At 37.1% G+C, this 9,523-nt stretch overlaps 1 long non-coding RNA gene across 1 annotated transcript; it reads right to left on the bottom strand.

Annotated features, from left to right (window-relative positions):
* Window positions 1–373: 373 nt before the first annotated feature.
* Window positions 374–9,185, bottom strand: LOC124948476. Its single transcript, XR_007100757.1, has 2 exons — window positions 8,167–9,185; window positions 374–5,284 (listed from the first exon to the last, which is right to left on the bottom strand). It is a non-coding gene; the product is annotated as an uncharacterized LOC124948476 (long non-coding RNA).
* Window positions 9,186–9,523: the final 338 nt, after the last annotated feature.

The raw sequence follows: 9,523 nt of genomic DNA, 5'->3' as shown, positions 1-9,523 counted from the left end.
TCCTTGGACTTCTTAATCTGCTTGGTTAATTTCTGTTTTAGCGATTAGTGTAGTAGACAAGCGTATGTAAGTAACTTACGCACGTATGATTGTGCTTTTATTTTTTTCTTTTTCTTTTGCCTTTTTCTCTTATCTTTTTTTTTTTTGTTTTCTTCGTTTATATATATATATATATATATATATATATATATATATATATATATTCAGCATATAATATCGTTTATAAATCATTCGACAGATTTATTTAGATTTTCCGCAGATATTATTTCAAATATATCAAATGGCATAATATTAAAATAATATCGATATTAACGATCATAGCTCATCCAGTGATGTGACATAGTCGTCCTTTTTTCTCTTTCTTTTTTTTTTCTTTTCTTTTTCTTTTTTTTTTTTTTTTCATGTAGAAGGACTCTCAAACGGAACGAACGAACGTTCCTCGTCTTTTTATTATTCCTTCAGTTTGTTTCGAAATCCATAAGATAGCTACGCGTATCCACGTTCTTCCCTCCCCCGCAGTGCTGTCCCGCGGGAAGAAAAATTGTATAACTTCATAAACGTACGGCTCGCGCGAACGCGTGGGAGTCTAAAGGGAATCATATCCGGCCCGTTCTTCTTGAGGACCCCCGTAAAAGAATTCACTCGCTACTTGAGACTCATAAAAACAATTTCGTTCGGTAAAAAGGAGGGAACGCGATGTCTCTCGCGGTCTGCTTGGTAAAAAGGGAAGCCGCGACCGGTCGTCAACTTCTGATTTTAATTAAAGCAGGAAGGAGAGGACGACTGGAATTGGAACGCCGGATTCTCTTTTTCGTCGAATCGAGGAACGATCGTTATTGCCTGCTTCTTCTCCCTTTTCGTTCTACTCAGGTCTCTCAGACTTTGCTTTCTCTCTCTCTCTCTCTCTCTCTCTCTCTCATTTTCTCTCATTCTTTCTTTCTCTTTTCATCTTCGCTCGATATCTCTTTTGCTCGCTTTGCCCACACCGACAAAAATATTCGCGAAGAGCTCCGCCTCGTTCGGCCATCATGCTTTCAGCCAGCAAAACCGATTATTAGGTATCGTAATGCGTATTTCCTTAAGTGTGACGCTGATTTTTCAAAATTCTTCAAGCGTTATAAATGTCTGGAAGACCGAAATAGTCGATATCAAAACCGACGAGTCGAACACGATACCCAAGAGGAAAGATACGTTTTATCCCAATAGTTTCTGATCTACCAACCCAAGTATCGTTAATTTGCATTTTCGTTTCGAAATATCCATTTTTAACGTTCCGACATTACTCTATGCAACGTTTACTTATCGCGATAAGATTATATCGGTATTAATTATCAACGATAATCCATTGATCGAAAATATCCGTTTACGTAAAGTGAGCCGCTTTCGCTATTTCTGAGTCCCTTATTGGTAGAGGAGGGGGGGTGGTTAGGGGGAAGGGAGGAAAAAGACGAAATAACTAACACGTTTCAACTTCGAAGTAAGTAACTAAGTAACTACGTTATTTCTCGATAACACGCGAGAAGATATCTCGTTCGAAACAACCGCGATCGTAAATTTTACCTTTTTTATTTATTTATTCTTCTTTTCTCTCTCTCTCTCTCTCTCTCTCTCTCTCTCTCTCTTTCTCTCTCTCTCTCTTTCTTCTTTTACTTACTTTCTTTTTTTTTTTTTTACAGACTCCCCCGCCCTTACGAAAACGACCATAATAAAGTATCAATAGCATACTTTGAACATTTCCTATGTTTAGGACCACTACCCTAATTCATAATCTAATCCATAAACGTGACATCGTATGGCACCCTCTCGTTTTCCTTCTTTTTCATGGATATCGATCAGCATCCTGGGTCACGAAAGTATGATAAAGACAAAAATATAAAGAGAGAGAGAGAAAGAGAGAGACAGGAAAAACAAGAATTGTACGTAATGCGCGCGCACACGCAGGACTGGTTTCCGATGTCCTTTTTGCTGATTCATTTTGGCCGCCCACAAGCTCCCATAGGCAAGGATTATATTCTCCCTCTTTGCGAACCAACCGAATCGGCCATACTCGTTCAGGAATCTCTGTCTCTCTCTCTCTCTCTCTCTCGCTCTTCCGATCGCTCGCTTTCTCTCTCTTTCTCTGCGAAGTTCTCCGCGCGCGATGCCGATTTGCATATTTGGGTAGGTTAAATCTAAAAACGACGCTCGCTATAGCCGACCGCCAAGATTGGGTAGACGTTAAATGAGTCCACGGCAATCTCGTTGCTCCGGAGAATCCGCGATCGGCCGGCGTACGGCAGTGTCGTAAAGATCGAACAATGTCGCACGGGCTCGCCCGAAAGCCGATAAAATCGTTGAATTTTCTTACACACCGCCGTTCCAATCAACGAGATAGTCCGTCCGACGATTCCACCATGATACAGCTTATCGACCCTTTGCGTCTCGTTAACCATAAGATTATTGATTAATCTCGGCTGATAAGTGATTTCATCCGTCAAACATTTTTTTTGAATAATTTAAGACATTTCTCAAACTTGTTCAGATAGTACCGTACAGATTTATAAATTCATGAATCTTTAATATAAAAGGAAATTTTTGTATAAACATGCGACGTTTCTTTAATTCTTTCGTGTTCTTTTTTTTTTTTTTTTTCTCTTTATCGAATGATTTATTTATATCATTTATTAGGTTGATCCTCGTTAAACTGAATGATTTAAAGGAGAGATATTTTCCCAATTGATTTTTTTATCATCGAAGAGCAAATGGTTCCTTTAATAATTCGTTTCACGTACTTTAATGGATAATGGTGATCAGTGAGGGAGAAAAAGAAGAGAGAAAGAGAGAGAGAGAGAGAGAGAGAGAGAGAGAATGAGAGACAGAAAGAAGAGTGAAATCGTGAAGATCGACGTATTATGTACAGTAAAAGTACATGTGTAAAAACCATGCTCAGAATTCACAGTCCTTTTTCTCACAAAACGTCCCCATTTCCACAATCCGCGTACCACGGCAAAAGCTTTATGGATTTTTACCAATTCAATCTTGTCGCGAGTTGGCTCGAATCGGCTAAAAGTACTCCCTTGTTATTGGCAATGCGATAGGAATTTTTACGGCCACTTTGTAACATCTCCCACGAATCGTCCAGTTTGTATTGCACTTCGCGATGAGCGTTTCTCTTTTTCAAGTATTTTAAAGTAAAAAGGGAAAGAAAAAGAGATAACCAGAGAGAGAGAGAGAGAGAGAGAGAGAGAGAGAGTGAGAGAGAAACCGACATACATAACCGTGAGAAGAGTCAAACGTGTATGGGTTTTGATATCGGTATCGAATCGAATTCACTTCTTCGAAAGTTTCCCTACGAATGTTTGTGAATGCGACAGTATGATGATACGATTCGATTTCTTTTCTATCGATAGTTGATATCGCAATAGGTGAATACGATTAAATAAAAAATTTTCTAACTGGATAAATTCACATATTTATTGATCACTTATATATGCATAATAGATACGAATAATTGATTAATATTATTAAAATAAATTCTACATACTGATGAAAGTTTTCAATATATATTATGCATTCTTGTTGAAATTATTGTTATCGGAAATGTACATATTGTTAGCATATACAATAATTTACGTTCAGTCATTTATTTTCTTTCATGTTTCTCTTCGTTCGACATATGTACTTATGCAAGTTGTGCATTTTGATTTTTTATGGAAAAATTGATGGAAAATTGAAATAAATTTAATACGGATAAGATCCCTGTACCAACAAACATCTTCCCCATACCATGCCTCTTACCTTTTTCCTTGCCCTTTCCTCATCGTTTCTCGAGGTCGTAGATTCGCATTAAATCGCTTTAACCAACGTGAAATTCTCATAGTTGGAATACTGGAACGGAGTAAACGACCGAGGCTCGTTGCACGATCCGTTTTCTCATCTAGCAAGAATTTCAGCGGCGAGGTGACCGACTATAAATGCCATTGAGAATTTACGACTGAGCTTCCTGACTTTCGACGGTCCTTCTTCAACCCCTCGTATCTTACCCCACTCCTTCTTTTCTCTCTCTCTCTCTCTCTCTCTCTCTCTCTTTCTTTTGAAATTCTCGTCTCGTGCCCGTCTCATTTATTTTCCTATTTGCAAGATCCTAATGACTTGAATACGTTCTTAACTACAAAATTCCATATAATGAAATAAAGTATATGGATGAATGTGAACGTCTTATATCTAGTTTCCTAATTCGCTATTTCCTACGTCGATTACGATGAGCGTGAAAATTATTTTCGACATATGGTATTATAATTGTTGGATATGATAACGTCGGGATCGTCGAATTAAAAGTTTCAAACGTCGAGACGAAGCATCGTTTTCCAACGTGCTGTCCGTCTTGCCACGTTTCAACGATCACGAGAACGTCTGGCCGCAGCTGCGAACGAAAGTTTCTCATTCCGTCGAGATTTCAAGGCACACACATACACACACACACACACATACACATATGTGCGCGCACGCTTGTACGCACACGCACACAAACGAGAATATACCTACTCTCTTCTTCTCGAGACTCGCAATGAAAAGTTTACTCGTTATAAATTGAGGAAATATAGGTCCTGCTATCTCTAATTAATCCGATCGTAATTACAAGAAGATATTACTGGATCTCTTAATTTCGATCGGTCGTATAGTAAGATATTTATAAAATAATTATCGACCGGCAAATTTTTTTACGTTTGTACGTTATAAATGTCGTTTCAAGAAATTATTTTTAATCGTCAAACGATACAAAAATATATATATATATATGTGTGTGTGTCCTTTTATTATTTTATGATGTTTTTTTTATTATTTTAATAGGAAACAAAAGTATCGTAGTATTCTACTAGAACAACTATTCTAATTGCTATTCGAAATGTTGATATATATGACAACGAAGGAAGGAAATAGAATTAGAAATAGAAATAGAAGAAAAACATTGGGAGGTAATAAAAAAATAAGCTCTCGAGGAAGTTTCAAACTAAACGAGTTCAACGTCTACATATATATTTTTATACATACACGAATACATGTACTGTATATGTAGCTATATAGTCAGCTGTGAATCCTAGGGGTAGGATCCTAAGGTAGAATCCCGCCGGCGGGATTCTCCATTTTCCATTCTCGGTGTGGCGATAGCAAAAGTTGAAAATCGTCGGCCATTGCGAGCACCCTGCGCGCTTTTAACCAGGCTCCGACCTTTTCCTATTCGCACTGAGGTGCTGTGCGAACAACGAAACTACCGGATCGTACAGGGCGTTTCATTTCATGTAATCTTGATTTAACACGAGAAAGAAAATTAATTATACCATGATCAATTGATACATATATATATATATATATTTTCTTTTTTTTTTTATTTGCTTGTTTGTTCGTAATTTAATCATCATATGATTCGAGACATTGTTATTCGAAGATGATGACATATTCATTGATAAAAAAAAAAAAAGAAAGAAAAGCATTATAAAAATGAAATAAATTTCATTAATTCATAACGTAGACTTTTAATGTCATTGATTATATCTTTTCGTTTCGAGATTCATATTAAAAAATGAAATTCGAAATGTATCGTATATCGGTTTATTGAAACATACAAAATCAAAACGGAAAATATATTTTGTAAGGAGGGCGATAATCGTTGTCGAGAAAACGACTTAAACGTTCACCGTACGTCGGGACAACGCGAGGTTGATATTTTTAGAAAGAACGAAAGTTACACGCCCATAAGACGTCGTTGTTACTCCGTTCGACGTCCCTTAGCCTTCTCCCCGTCCGTATAAACTCCAGACGCATTGTCCCAAGATAAAGCTCGGTAGCAAAGGCCATTATCGCCATTAAAGCCGACGATTTCATTTGATAAAATCACCCTGGACAGCGATATAAGCGATGATATAGTATAATATACGAGTCCGATTTTAATAAGGATAAATAGATAATAAGGCCTACTTGCGATAAGTGCTTTTATCCCCTGAACTATATTTGTTCGCAACAAGTGTTTTCACCAAGGAACACATTATAATTCTCATTTCGAAAACATATAAAATACAAAAAATTGATAGGATATTTCGAAGAATGAAAAATATGTTCGTTCCCTATCTTATCGACGTAGCTTAATATCAAAGAATAAATGAAATCTAAACCGATGAATGAAACGATCTGTACATCCTGTATGCATCTAGAAACTGTGATGGCGCACATATATATATATATATATATATATATATATATATATATACATATTTGTGTGTGTTAAAGATCTCGCTCGCGCGCAGATTCTATGTAAACGAAATGTACGCCTGAGTAAAAAGGCAGGCAAACTCGGAGGCACCGACACACGCTTTTATGTATACCGCCTCAACGTAACCCGGTTCATTTCGCGTCCACTTTATATGCAGACCATCGCCCTTTTCTTTTTCTTTCTTTCTTTCTTTCTTTCTCTCTTTCTTTTTTTTTCTTCTGCCTTCTTTCCTTCCTTCCTTCCTTCCTTCCTTCCTTCCTTCCTTCCTTCCTTCCTTCCTTCCTTCCTTCCTTCCTTCCTTCCTTCCTTCCTTCCTTCCTTCCTTCCTTCCTTCTTTTCTTTCTTTCTTCCTTCCTTTCTTCTTCATCTCACCCTTTCCGTTTACACGTACCTACTCGCACCTTACCATACTTTCGTATGTTGAAGCTAAAGTCGGCCGTTCCTTTTCTTCCCCTACGTTCTCCCCTACGCCCCGCCCCGTAGCACTCTTTCTCTTCTCTTTCTCTCTTTATTCTTCTCTTTTTCTCCCTTTGTATCTCCCCACTCTCTTCCTGTCCTTAGTTTACCCAGACTCCTTCGGGAGCAGAGCACTCCTTTGTTTAATCTTACGGTTGCTCTTTCAGCAGGATCTTAGAGGTTTCCTTTGCTCTCTCTCTCTCTCTCTCTCTCTCTCTCTCTCTCTCTCGGTCTATCTATCCGTTTACTTATCTATATTTTCCTCGTTTTCTTCGTTTCTTTTTCTCTTTCTACCCTTCTCGTCACCTCGCACCCCCTCCTATCAAGTCGTAATTCTTATCTTCTTAACTCCCCATTTTGTTATCACTCTTCTTTTTTCCATCTTTTTCGTCCTTTCTTTCTTTCTTTCTTTCTTTTTCTCTCCTTCTCTCCTGGCAAAAATTTCGTATGATATTATAATGGTTGAGTAATAGAAAAACAAAAAAAAAACAAAAAAAAAAAAATCGTCGGAGAGAATGATCTTCGACCGATCGTTTCGATGTTTAACGACGAATAAGAAGTCTCTCGATATTTATGAGTCTCTAAATGCCCATAAAAAAAAAAAAAAAAAATATATATATATATATATATATACATATATATATATATATATATATATATATATGTATGTATAAAAGGAAAAAAAAAAGAAAAAAGAGAAAAGACGCCGTTTATGTTTTCGAAGATGAGAGTGGAATGTTGCATAATAAGTGCCTTTCGATGTAACGAGCGAATACCACTTCGTAAAATGTACGAATCACGAGTTTATAAGGCGACATTCGACGTCTTCCTTTTCTCTCGCAATTGCTCGTTACGTAGGTGCGCGATGTTCGAGCATTCGCAAGACTTGAGTCGCGCCGTACCGTAGGTTTCTTCATTCGAAACTGACTGACGCTTTGTGTTCTCTTCTCAAAATTTGGTTTTCTCTTGAAGAAAAAAAAAAATAAAAAAATAAAAAACTAGTAAGAAAAAAAAAAAAAAAGAAAAAGAAAGAGATAAAAAAAAAAAAATAAAACAAACGGAATACAAAGTATCGGATTTTCATACGAACGGAAAGATTACTTTTTGTCAAATAAATCGTTATTTTAATGGGGCTCATTATTTTGAGAAATTTATATAGGATACGTCAAGATATAAAATATATTTACACGTAGGATATCATTTATTTGCTTATTTATTTATTTACAAGTAATCTGTGAACATCGATATTATAATGAAGAAAGCAACGAAACGTATCGAGAGAAGCGTATTCGTTGAAATAATCGAGTCGATGTCTTTTTTAAAATTAGATACAAATTTTTGAACCGATGATATTTAAACAACGTCGAAATTTCGAGAAGAGGACTCTTTCGTTTTTTTCTTTTTTTCTTTTTTTTCTTTTTTCTTTTTTCTTTTTCTTTCCTTTTTTCGCCAAATAAGATTACATATAGCCGTGTCACAATTTATAAACACAATTTCCGAAGATTTAAGGTACGAAGAAAAATAGATAGTTTCTTCCCGATCCCTCCTCACACAAGAGAAATGAAATTTTTCCTTGTTGAATGCACGTTAATTTTCGCCGACTAAACTTCCTATCTATCTTCGCACCTTCCTCCAACCTCCAACCTCCTTGAATCCACTCGGTAAGGCAACTTTGCGATGAAGGAGAAGAAAATGATGGAAAAAAAAAGGAAAAAGGAATGGAGAAAGGGAAAGGGAAAGGGAGGAGGAATGGGTAGGAGGGATTCTTTCTCGGTGAGAGCAACGTGCCGTGTACCGTCATTCGAAGGCATCCACCTTCTTTCATACTATACCGCACCTCCTTCGTACCGACTACTATACGCTCGAGTTTCTTAATGTAATTTTCCTTTTTTACCTCCATTCGTTTTACGAGCGAAACTTTTGCCTCCTTCCACCCTTTTTAGATACCTTTACGTGTCTCGAGTACTCCTCCCTCCTCTTTCTCTCTCCCCTCCTCTGTGTGTCTCTTTCTCTTTTTTTCTCTCTCTCTCTCTCTCTCTCTCTCTTTCTCTCTCTTTCTTAGCTATCCCCACCAATTGTCGTCGCGCCATCCACTTTCTTTCTTGCCTCTCCTTCTCCCTTCTCTTTCTCCCTTCTCTACCGCTTGAAAGAAAAAGAAAGAAGAAAGCGAGAGAAAGAGCGAGAGAGAGAGGAAGAGGAGGAGGAGGAGGAGAGAAAGAAGTAGAGAGGCCATTTACACCAGTCGCGCGCACTTTCGCGACTCCGCGTTGCACCTCCTTGATTCTCCTTTTACGTTCTTCGATGAACCATCATCCACCTTTATCATCGTCTAACATTAATGATTTTCTCACGTTAATTTTTTGTTTTATTCTCTTTTATATATGTCGACTCGTACGTTAAATACGAATTTGTAATATCATTTTTGAAACAGAGAAAGAGTGAGAGAGAAAGAGAGAGAGAGATAGAGAGAGAGAGAGAGAGAGAGATCTATTCCTAATATATATATATATATATATATATATATATATATATATATATATCTTTTCTTAAAAATCATTTTTCATAAGGTTCGGTTTTATCGAAAGGACGGAAGAGTAGCAAACTGGTTTCTATATTTATCGATTTGATTCGACAAGAGTTTACGAGCGAGAGTTCACTATAAATACCGTATTAATGCGAGCTTCATTAGATGACGTCATTTAACGATGTATACACTGCTATTTCAGTGAACCAGCAAAACCCGTGAGAGACGACGATCATCGTGCACTTTCGTATTCTTCCGAGCACTGCGTGCCAACGAAAGGTACCATAAATAAATTT

Source organism: Vespa velutina, chromosome 4 (assembly GCF_912470025.1).
Source record: "Vespa velutina chromosome 4, iVesVel2.1, whole genome shotgun sequence".
NCBI lineage: Eukaryota > Metazoa > Arthropoda > Insecta > Hymenoptera > Vespidae > Vespa > Vespa velutina.
The sequence above is the reverse complement of the archived record's forward strand: the minus strand, read 5'-3'. Positions and strand labels throughout refer to the sequence as shown.